Here is a 13,063-nt window from a genome sequence, read left to right as displayed (position 1 = left end):
GCTGCCAGGAACTCCTTGGGACATTGTCCTGGCAGAGGTTTTGGAAAGTGTAAGGTGTCCTGCTGCCAGGACAATTACCATGCTGAGCAGGAATTCATGCATTGTCCTGCCAGCTAGACACCTTTCCCGTTGGGCACCCTCATTGAGGTACCGGATGGGAGAGGCGGCCCACTGATGAAAGTCCTGGTTAAGCTCTCAAAAGAGCCTGTGGGGTGGCAGCGTGCCCCCCTAACCCTGTGACTCCCCGCTCGGTATGCCATTGTGTCCAGGTGTTCTCCAGCAGGTCAAAATATGAAGCTTTACTGTCCCTGGTGCCACATCGATGAGTTCATGAACCACCCTTGTGCATTTCACCCATCCTCCTGATTGAGGGGCTTTAACACACCACATAAGACTTCCTCCATTAGGTTCTACCATTTTTTTGTCAAAATTTTAAATTCAAGAAAGAGCGTGAACAGTAATTTCAACAAAGTGATACATCCTAATCATATACCGCCACAGATTCCTCACATAAATCAAGAAATGCAACCTTTCAAATACAATTTTCCATCAAAGAGGCACAAATAAAAAACGACAATATATTTATTTATTTATTCACATTTGTTGAGCGCACAGCAGCCCGGGGGCATCGTGGCACTTGTTACAGATGGTGATCATCACTTAGTTACATACAGAAAAATACAGACAATACATACCAGCATACTAGGAATAGATAGTATGCGTAATGGAAGAACATGCAGATAGTGGGTATGTAAGTCAGTTAGTTGAAAAGATCAGTTTTAAGATTTTTGCGGATGGCATGGAGAGACGTTTCAGTATTTATTTCATATAGTACATAGAGCAATACATAAGGAAAGCTGATGGGTACAAGGTGTGTCTGTGACAGACAGCAACAGGAACATCGACAAGACGGAGCATACTGAAACAACAAGCATTAGCAATGCGAACAGTTTGGGCTTTTTTGTAGGCATGGCAAAGGCACTTGCCAGGCACAGTCATATTGGTCTTAACTGCCCATTGATAGCTGCAGGTGCAAAATGGTGCGAGTACCTGGGCATCTAAGCAGTGTCCGGCAAGTTCCTAATATTATACACAAGCCAAAACTGTTGGCGTGGCCAGTGCTTGTGCTTAACAGTGATTATAAATCAAGTAGCTGAATGCAGACCTGGCTTTTGCATTTTTATTACACCAATAGCGTGTTTACAGCACCAATTAAGTCTGCAGGCTGTGTGCCAAACAACATCTACAAGCTGTGTGGCCCTCCTCACATGCCGACACCTAAAGGGTTTCTCTCAAAGAGGCTGATACCTTAAAAGTGGGTACTGGGACAAGGAAGAGGAACATGGAGGTAATATGCCTGAGAGATATGTTTAGAAATGAGAATTTTTACACATAAAGTTGACTTCCTTAAATAAAGCGAATAGGGCCTCATTACGACTGTGCCGGTCCGGTAACAGCGGTGCCAGTAAGCCTACCGGCACTGTCATTACCAGACCGGCACAGTACGACTCTGCGGGCGGGTGCTGTCCCACCTGCAGAGTTTCATGGAGGCACTGAAACTGTTACTAACGGTGCCGGTGCTACTGTGGTCCCCATTGAGTCCTATCGGACTCAATGGGAATGGGGACTAATAGAATTACCGGCGGCTGACTTCCTGGCCACCTGGTTTGTAATATGCTGGTGTTAACGGGAAGTCAGGCACTGGTAATTTTTTTCGGGTCTGGCGGCAACACCTTAGTTCAGAAGATGTGCATGAGTGGAGTACTGTACTGATGTATTCCTCTTTTGGGCAGCTCAGTACAGAAGCCCTGCCAGATTATTTGCCAGTGAGTAGGATTGATACAGCCTTCCCTTTGAAGTCCGCCACAAGCTTGTTAAAGCATGTTAGTTGCGTCTAGTGCAGTTCTTGGTGTAATCCCCTGGTTTAGCAAAGTCTGCCATACCAGATGATACTCTTAGAAAATGGAACAGTTCCTATTTCATCAACCTTGCGGCCATGTAAGCTGTCAATGTTGTCAACGCTGTGAGGCCTCATTAGAATATGTTTCACCATGAAAATATTTGACATAAATAAAATAAAAATTGTACCTACTCCTGCTCACATGGAGATCACTGTAGCAAGTGTATTAATCCTCTCCACAGCAATATTACCAGTCTAGCTATCTAATAGGCTGTGTATATCATACATTTGTTAAGAAGGAGATGCATATAGCAGGCACAGGCAGTATGTAAAAACAGATTAATTGGCATGCATATTAAAGCCGTTCAAGGGTGCCCTAGTGATTGGTTGTGTTCCAGAGGTGGGGATTATACTTATAACATGTGTTTATCCCTTCCATGATAATAATAATAATAATAATAATAATAATAAATAATTTGGCATTTATATAGCGCTACAAACCCTTAGGTATCTGAGCGCTGCTTATTATTACCCACGGTGTGTGGTGCTCATTTATCGACCTCGGAAGGATGAAACGCTGAGTTTGGCGCTGCCGGGATTCGAACCTGCGTTCGCAGGCTCTGCACCGATGTCAAAGCGAGCGCTCTACTCGCTGTGCCACTTGACCGGCTTGATGATTTTCAGGATGTCATATTGGGTGCTGGAATTGTAAGTGTTTGTCTTTATCTCTCTCTACCTGTCTCTCTCACATAATCTTTGACAAAACACCCTCCATAATCTAAATGTACTCTTGCCACTTCAATAATACACCCTGACCATTAACCTCATATAATTTCAAGGTCTTTCATAGACCCTGAAAGTATAAAAGGCGCAGTCTAGAGGTGATCCTCAGATCTCTGTGGTGGGGACTCAACCCACGGAACAACCTTACTGGCTCAACAGATGGCTATAGTCGGCCATGGTCCATAATCGCCGTCCATGATCAGCAAGACTTGACCATGATTGGCGATGCTTGGCAAGGGTTAGCTATGATTGGGGATGGTGGCCCATGGTTGGCAATGATTGGCTGGATAGGCAACAGTGGTTGGTTTGGACGTTGGCGAAAGTCAGCAATGGCCGACTGTGTCTGGCACTGGTCGCCTGCTGTCTGATCCTAAACAATGTTTGCTAAATGAATAATGCAAAATACAAAACCTTTTAACTACAGATAGCCAAGACAAAAGACACTTCAGCCAAACAAAAGCCAGACTCTATATCTGCCTCTGCCAACCCTTATGTCATGCTTTCGCCTACCTGACGCTTATCTGATCGGGTTCCATTTCGGAAACACTTTCACATTGCATCCCGATCCAAGATGGCACCCAGACACTCTTGCCATGCGGTGACGTCATCACGTTCACGTGTTGGCAACATCTCATACACGGAAATAAATAGAGGTAATTCAGAAGGCTTCTCGCATTGCAATTGTTTTGTATTGCGGGATGCTAGTTTGCCTTGTGACCTTGTGTTTTCTACTTGCTCTCTCTCTTACCCCATATCTGGGTTCCTGGGTTCCCTTCCTTGCACTTCCTCTGTGTAGCGTTGTCTTCCCTCTTGCACGGCTCTGCCGTTTCCTCTTCCCTGGTATGCCGGGCTCTCGCTCTACTTTCTCACATTATTTCTTACCTTTCTCAGAGCCTCTGCTCCCTCTGTTGCTTCGTCCATTTTCGCTCGAGTCTGCTAGAGCGGAGCTACCCTTACCTTCATCTGGCTTCACTCAGGATTCACTGTACATTGCTCCTTTTCGTGGGATCTGCAACCTGGTATCTGGAGACTTCTTCCTGGTTCCTGTAAAGAAAAATTCCCAGAATAACAAACTTACCTGGAACGTCTTCTCAGCACCTTCCCCCCACTCAAGGTTTTTTTCCCCTGGGACCTGGCTCTTGGGGTAGCTGTAGTGCTTACCTGTTATCCTGTAATCGGGTTGCACGGTAGCTACCTGGAAGGACAGGCCTTACCTCTTCCCAGCAAAGGAGTCCACAAGAAAAGAGGTAAGGTATGAACTTGACACCTTATCTCCTAGTCATCATTTAGGGCATCCATTTTGGCTCACATGGAGAGGGGAACTAAACCATCACCCCATGGAGCCAAAACTTAAACGTTCAAATTTAATCAGAACTCAAAATAATTCTACTAAAAAGTCAAATAAAACATGAATCAAATAAGAGATAAAAGTAAGTTTGATTCCCTGTAATATAGCGAGGGGTGTTAATGTCTCTGTTGCAGAGATATACTTGTATCCTACGGGTCAGAACTTTCCATTCCCAGTTAGGTTGCACAAAGGTTTAATATGCCTGCTCTGATTTGTCTGTTACATGCACTGCGCATACCTACCATTCTAAACAACGGAAGAACTGTGGCCCCTACAGCCCACCCGCGAAACACTGAAAAAGATATTACGATTTGCTCCTCATAAAAACAAATGTCCCTTCTTCTGGGTGCTCCAGCATGGGAGCAGGGCTTTTTTCATTTAAATAGGGCACTGCTGCTACACCAGAATGGGACAGCCTTTGAAAGACTGCCCATGCTGGTGTGCCAGCGGCGCACTATTTAAGTGATAAGCTATCCGCTCCTACACAGCAGTTTTGAGCAATTAATTTAAATAAGATGTTGCTGCTACACCAGCACAGGTGAGCTTTTGAAAGGCTTCCCTGAGCTGGTGTGGCAGCGGTACCCTATCACCCACCAGATACAGAGGGACACCCTGAGACAGACCGGGCTTACAGCCGCCCGTCCGCCTCATGGGGTAGAGCTTGCTGAAGTAGCACGTTGCAAGGTTCTGGACCGAACTGGGACTTGCCTGTACTTCATAGACCTATTCTAGAATCAGAAGACGCTGCTCTAGTATTTGTGCGAGTGAGTGGGGGCTGTGCATGGGGGATGCAGCCGCTCCACTCATGTGCTGAAGAGGGACACATTGAAACAATCAGCGAGGGATCCTAGCATTCTCAGTGTCCCAAAAATGAGCCTGTTTGGGTTGTAGCTGAAGACTGTGACGGGAGGCAGACCTAGTTCTCAGCTGTCAAACCCTCGGAGGAAGCCACTCCCAAGGGTTATGATCAAGCTCAGTGGGACAACTTGTCAACTAACTGCCAACTCACCCTAGTTTTGGCATAGCCTCCGTTTTTTGTGATTGCCCATGTACAATTCCCTTTCACACTTTCCCTTCAACATAAAAAACATACAGTAGTCACTCAGTGGCCGTTTAAAGCTTGCACCCTATGCATGTTTACCTGCTGTGAGAAACTTGAAGGTGTCACCCTGGCTAAATACCGGGGATCTGTCGTCCAGGTGGCCAGGACATGGCCATCGCTATTGGATCCAGTTCCTGTGGGTGGACTAGTGAGGGAGGATCACCTGGATGGGGGGTCCTCAGGCAGTGGGAGAGGGACACTGACGGGTGAGACATGGTATCCCCCTTCCTTCAAATGCTTTCCCCCATCCTCTTCCATAGGACATTCAAAAACACTGCCCCGCCCTCTTACGACACAAACACTTTCGCACAACATGAAAGACAATGGACTAACACCAGAGCCATTTACCTGACTTGTCCCAATACCAGGGTCAGGCAAAGTCAGGCAATTGATCAGAATCACACATACCTAACGGCCCTTTCCCTTCCCACAGAGATAAAAGGGGGAACAAGAGAGCACAGTACGAGCAAGGCAGATCGCACAATGAGACAGCTATCAAGACCAGGCAATTCAAGAGGAGGTAAAAGGCGACAAAAATTGAGAGGCCGACGAGGAGAGATACGACCTTGCCCTTCGCGACAAAACCCTGTGAAACCTCTGCAAAAGGAATCATAAGACGGAGGACAATAGCCTAAGTGTCCTGCAGCAGATGTCAATGGTACATGGAGCATAACGACGCTGATAAGCCGGACGAAGGGAGACTCCTGCTACCTTGACTCCAGTTGCAAGGAAAACCAAGCGGTTCATCACAGCCGGTGATTCGAAGGGGAAACCGATAAGAACCGGGTTGTGGGGAATGAAAGTCGCACAGTGGCAAAGCAAAAGAAGTTCAAAGAACTGTCAAATTGTAAAGGGGAGACCAGCTGCAGAAGGGGACTGGCACCACGTGGGTGCTTCTCTGAGAAACTCTGGTCGATCCCAGTCTGAGTGAAACTACAGATACCAGAAGGCCATAGGAGAGCCACTGAGATAGCTCAAAGTGGTCATACAGGAGGTCAAGCAAAATCCCTGTATAGTCGAAAGCGTTTGACCAAAGACCTATAAGAAAGCAAGGGAAGTAAATCCCACAAACATTGAAAGTAAATGTGAATATGAAGTTGGCTAGAGTGAACCCGGAAGAGGGATGGTAACGAAGAGGGGACAAAGTCTAAAGTCCTAAGAAACAGAGCCTTGACAAATGTGAACACGGTAGAGGGATGTCCACTGTGAACTGTTAGAAAAGACATTAAGATTTGGGAACCAAGAGAAAGCCATAGTGAACCCGGTGGAGGGAGGCTGAAAGCAAAGAGGGGTCAGCACCCGGAAGAGGGGGAACAAGGGGTGAAGCCATCACCCGAGAACTAAGCCATAGTGAACCTGGTGGAGGGAGGCTGAAAGCTACGAGGGATCTGGGCCCGGGAGAGGGTGACCCAGTGGTGAAACCATGCCCGAGAAATACATAGAACAGGACTTTGTGTTTGTTAGTTGTTTTTGTAAACCTATCAGGCCCTCGGAAACAGAAGACTCAACCACTGAAGGCCTTAATATCGACACAAACTGTTTAAGGATCCAAGCCCGGAAGAAGGGGATCCTGGGGTGGAAGTCATCACCCAAGACCCACTGAAAAGGGACTGTATATTTGATTTGTGGAAAGCGATTTATACCTGAAAAGGAACTTTGTGTTTGTTATTTTACTCACCCTCGAAGGCAAGAGACTTTTTGAAGGTAAAAGAGACTTGGCCATCGAGGCTCCTGATAAGCTAAAACAGAACTGTCGTCTCATGGCAGGAGATCTCAAGACTGTGCTGTGCTCCAAGATCGCACCTTACCCGGTGCTCAAAACGTGGGGAAGGAGGACCCAGGCTACCATATCCTGACATATTATTTGTGAAAATATAACAACATGGTGTGCCCATGTCGAAAGAACTAATGAAAAAATTAATAAACAGAAAACATTTACTCAGTAAGTCTCACAGTGATATAATCACTTAATTTTGTGAAAGTTTGATACCTATCAGTGTAATAGAGTACAATATTTTATGTATTAAACACAGAAAAGAAAAGAAATGGTTGACGAATACATTTAGACCAACATTTTATTATTTTGATTAAGTCCATTCAAAAGGAAAATCGCTCACCAGAGAGCTTATTCATTCTCTGTGGTGATATATCATGAATGATAAACAAAAGAAACCTAATATTTGAGACAAAGGGGGTCATTCCGAGGTTGGAGGTAATGGAAAAACGATGCCGGTAAAGGATTACCAGCATTGCATATCGCTCCGGGCTATTCCGACCTAAGACTCCGCTATTAGCGGCACCGTTAATAACGGTGCCGCTAAAAGCGGCATGGGCGCGGGCACGCGGCCCATCATACCGGCAATAGCGGCATGCCGCTAATGTGAGGAAATCACAAGTCAGGTGGACAAGCAAATACAGGCATCATGAAGGCGCTAACAGTGGATACCGGCATGCCGGTAATACCGGCATCGAGAACCAACCGTAAAATGCTATGTGCAGTGTTCCCAACTGCCACAGGTGCACACAATCAGCACATGTGGAGGCAATGGAGTCTGGGCCAATACAAAAGGAGCACACCCACACACCACACCCCTTCCCACACCAAGATGATTCCAATAGTCGTAGCAATACTGGAGCTGGAGGACATGCTTGCATTGCCACACCAGCAACAACAACAACAACAGCAACAGCAACAGCAGGCACTGCAGAGGATATGCAGGAGGAGAAGGAGCGTGAGACAGGCCCAGCATGCCCCACCAGTGCAGCCAGCGTTACCACGCAGGCAGCCCCAAATCCCTCGCATCAGAGCCAGTCCTTTCAACCTAACCCCTGAGCAGATCCACACCCTGTACCGTCTGGACAGGGACACCATCACCACCATCGTGGACATGATACATGACGGCATTGTCAGCCTCATAGAAATACGCACTGCCACCCCCCCTCTACTGAAGGTAGTGTCTGTGCTCCACTTCCTTCCCACAGGCACCTACCAGCACACAGTGGGGCACATGCATGGCATATCACAGCCCTTATTTTCTCACATTCTGAAGCAAGTGCTGGATGCCCTCCTCAAGCACACAAGGGACTACATATCCCTACCACGGACTCCGCAGGAGATTTTTGATACAAAAGTTGGCTTCCATGCACTGGCAGGCATGTCAAATTGTATAGGTGCCCTCGACTGCACCCACGTGGAGTTGGTGGTTCCGCATGCCATGGAGGTGGTGTACCGCAACCGCAAGCAATACCACTCCATCAATGTGCAGATGGTAAGCTACGCCAGCAAGATCATCACGTATTGTTGCGCCCGATATCCCGGATCTACTCATGACTCTATGGTCCTGCGGAACTCCACGCTACCACGCTTCATGGAGCGACATGCTGGACGACGTGCCTAGCTGCTTGGTAAGTTGCATGACCGGCACATGGCATTGAAATGGGGGGAGAGATGCACACACCACCATGGTGTCAATGTCGATGTGACTGCACGATGTGCACATCACCAAACACTGTGCCCCAAAGCATCCCAAACGGAACATTACACCCAAATCCCATAGGAATGAAGTAAGGTCGACAACTATCAGAACATGACTAACAGTAAATCACCCCACATCCCACAACACATGCACCACTCATCAGCGGATCTCACCCTCTGTAACACCATCCAGCAACATGCAGTGTATGTGCACTATGGTGCGGACTCCAGCAAATCACCACACAGGACACGCATCCTTGGGAGTGCATTGAACTGAACCACCAAGGGAATCCACTGTCTGTCACAGGGCCGCCACAACCACAGGAATGCTGCATGTCACCATGTGAAAATTCAGTGCTGAATGCCTAATATTGCAGAGACCACTGCCAACGCTCCCAGAAAGAAAATCATACAGAACACAACACATCACAAATTTGACACGAACACAGCTGTATGCGTACACAATGCATGAGCAACAAGACGTCAGTGCACACCGTGTATCATCTTGAAGATGCAAACCACACCATTATTCCACGGCACAGGACACATTGAGGGCCTAAAAATGGCATGCATACAACCAGGGACATGTGCATGTGACCAATGGTAATCTGCAGGCATGTGTGACTAGTGCAGCTGTCCATCATAAATCGACTGACATATACCTTTCCTTGCCTCCCTTGCAGGTGACAGTGGCTATCCCTTGAAGCCGTGGCTCCTCATCCCTGTCCGAAACCCACAGAACAGGCACGAGGAAGACTACAATCGATCCCACACCCGTACCCGTGTGGTCATTGAGCAGACCTTTGGCCTGTTGAAGACACGGTTCCGTTGCCTTAGCCGGTCGGGTGGGGCACTCCTCTACAGGCATGAGAAGGTGGTCAAGATCATCATGGCATGTGTCATGCTGCACAACATATGTATCCGACGCAACGTGCCCTTGCCCCCTGACATTGAACTGTTACCACCTGGTGATGATGAAGGGGATGAAGAAGATGTGGCTGCACATCGTCGCGGTGCCAGTGCATAGGAGGAACTTGCTGTGCATCAGTCAGTGATTGCACAATATTTCTGACACACATGGCTGCAGAGGGTAACATGATAGTTGGACAGAGGGCACTGGGTGTGGGGGTACATGTACACTATGCACTGTATATGAATAAATGACACATGCGCAATGATGAATGTCCACTCAAGTCTTTCTTATTACACAACGGGTGTATTGAAATTAACAATGAAGACGGAAGTGCACTAACCCTCCACCACCCTCCCCCCACAACTCCCCCACACACCCTCACCCCACCTCCCCCACAACTCCCCCACACACCCTCTCCCCCCACAACTCCCCCACATACCCTCACCCCCCTCTATCTCCCCCCACAACTCCCCCACACATGTCCTAACAAGTGTCTATTGCCTTCATCAGGCTGGCCAGTCTACTTCCTGCCACTCCCTGGGCCTGGTGGCGGCATGTCCGGCCGGCGCAGGGTGTGCGACGACCTGCGGAGTGGGCTGGTCTGTGTTGAGCTGGAGGACGATGGGGTGGCCGCCCGCTCCATTTGGGGGGCCGGACACTCAGCCTCCATTGCATCAGCAATGCTGCCGAGGACCTGCCACAGGGCGGGTGCCTCCACGCACAGCCGACTTGTGTTTTCCGCATAGATCTTGCCCAGGGAGGCGGTGTTGTCGGCAATTATCTTGCACAGAGAGGCAGTGTTTTCACGCCACTCCTGCCTTGCTTGGGCATTGTCACTCACAAACTGACGTACAAAGGGCAGTCAGCTCCTCATGCCGCTGCGGCCCCGCCTGTACACCTGTGGAGGTGAGGGTGCTTGGGTGTCATGTACAACTTCTATGGGCTCCACTATGGGACTCATGGCCCCTAGGTTGTACTACCCCCCAGACTGCTCCGGGGTGGTGGCATGGTCGGACCCTAAAGATGTGATCTGGGGGGATGGTGCTGGACTCGGTGTGCGAGGCAGTTCGGAGGAATCGTCCTCCACGGGCACCCACACCTCTTGCTGCGCCTCCTCCTCAGCCAGGGGTGCTGTGGCTGCCACCTCCCGACTGAACTGGACTCTGCTGAGTGTGGAGATTCAGCTGTGTCCTGTGGCAGTGTGACAGGAGTTGCAGGTTCCGTCTCGATGGCCCTTGGCGCCACCAGTGCTATGGCATGTGGAGGTGGTTTCCTTGGTGGTGCATGGCGGGCCTTGTGTTGGGCCTTTGAGGTTGAAGGTCTGTCACTCTCATCCCAGACCCTCTTCTGGGGTATGGTTGGCTGTGGGGGTGAGTCCCGCGCCTCGCTGTCATGGTCTGAGCCTGTGGGGGTCGAATAGAGGGACGGCATGAGTGATGGTTTGATAGGCATCATGCATACATTTGTATAACTGCTCATCTACACAATAGAGGGTGATAGGCAGTTCAGTTTGGATGATCACGTTGCTTGCTACATGGGTGGGTAATGCAGACATACGTCGGGGTCACTCATGTTGGGGCAGACGTATGGTATGTGACATGCATATTTCTTGGAGCCTGCATGCAGTGTGACTTATGCCATTTACATCTTAGTGTGGTTTGTGTAAGGTATGGCATTGCCTTGCTGCAGGATTCTGCATGTGTCTGTGCTGCGTCCGACAACTTTGCTGGGAATGTGTGTGTATTGGGCCATGGCTTGCCTCTTTAGACAGACATATTGGTGGACTATCATCAGACTCTGCATCACAGTGCTTTCTTAGGCCACTCACCTCCGTCCGCCGATGACGTGGCGCCACACTCCATGTCTCCCACGCCTTCTATGGCCTCCATGCTGAACAGGCTTGCACATATGGCCTCCCACCGGGACAGCTTTATGGGAGAGCTTGCTCCTCCGCCAGTTGACATGGCCTTGCTCCTGTTGGCCGAGAGGATAATGCGGACTCGCAGGCGCAAGTCATTCCATCTCTTCCTGCAGTCCTTTATTGTGTGGGGGGTGTTGCCGACCACGGTTACTTTTTGCGCCACTAGTGCCCTAGATGTGTGGTCTGAATGTCACCTGGCCTAGTAGGATCGTTGTCTGTCTTCCCCTTGTTCCCCCCCTCTGCCTTGTCGCGCCTTGAAACACTTGTGTATAGGCGCGTTACAAATGCCATATCATATCATATCATATCTCCTTCTTTCGTATTAGGGCCTCCCGTTTGAGGCTCTGGGCAAACACGACATCTGCATTTTCTTCAAGGGTCTCTGCGAGCATGGTCAACTCATCTTCATTAAAGCGCTCCTTGCGCTGGCAGGAGGCGCCCTTCTTCACAGCCTTGGGCATTGTGGTGTTGTAGTGGTTTAGATTTAACACACAGCAGTATCCTACAGGACCTGGCTGCTGAGGGTGGCAATTGATTGTGTTTTTAAAGATGGCTGCCGTGCTCTTTCCCGTTCCTGTGCGATGACGCTACTTCCGGTTCTGATTAATTACGGCGACCGTTATTAGCGGTGACCGCTGATAGCGGTCACCGCTAATAGCAGTCGCTGCTAATGCCGTCTTGATTCATGCCGGTAGTGCAATCTGCGCTTTACTTAATGGCACTAAGGGCCTTTTTCGGGACTTTAGCGGCATGCCGGTAATGTAATTACCGACATGGCGTGAAGCTCGTGCCCGCGAGGTCGTAATAGCCCTCTATTAGCGGTCTCTGACCGACACGGACACAGTATTTACTCCATGCCGGTAAAGACAGTTAATTACCTCCAACCTCGGAATGACCCCCAAAGTATTTAGAAACTTTACAAACACACAGAAAGATAAATACACTTATGTGCAGATGGACCTGGGTCGAAAAACACAGCTGGGGAGCTGATAATTGGGGAAACACATACAATATGCTAAAGAGAAAATTCAGTTAAAGCAATTAGACTCGAGCAAACATATATCTACCATGTACGCACATGCATTCATAGTGTGAATTCTGACCAGCAGACTTGAATTGAGCGTGAAGCACCAAACATTAACCGTACAAAATTTAGCTAACTATACCTGGCTAAATGATGACTGGTTTCATCAGTCCATCATGGCGGTCAGTTGACAAAGACAATGGGCCTCATTATGAGTCCGGCAGTAACCGAGGCGGTAAAACTGCCTGGTTACCGCCGGACTCGTATTACCATTCCGCCTCTGTGATTCCCGGAATTACCGGGGCATCGCAACCCCGGTGATCCGGGAATTCCAGAGGCGGAATGGTGTTAATCCTCATTCCCATTGAGTCCCATAGGACTCAATGGGAACAGGGACCATGGAAACACCGGCACCATCTCGTGATGGTGCCGGTGTTTCCTCGTCCGCCTGCAGGCGGGCGGTGTTAAACCCGCCAGGTCAGACCTGGTGGGTTTGATGCCTCCGCCTGCAGGAGTTGTTATCACCCGGCATGGCAACAACGGTGGCGGCAGGTTTACTGCCACCGTTGTTTCCATACCGGGTCGGTTGTAATGAGG

Source organism: Ambystoma mexicanum, chromosome 3q (genome assembly GCF_040938575.1).
Source record: "Ambystoma mexicanum isolate Mex_15411 chromosome 3q, UKY_AmexF1_1, whole genome shotgun sequence".
Classification (NCBI taxonomy): domain Eukaryota; kingdom Metazoa; phylum Chordata; class Amphibia; order Caudata; family Ambystomatidae; genus Ambystoma; species Ambystoma mexicanum.
This window is presented reverse-complemented; position numbering follows the sequence as displayed.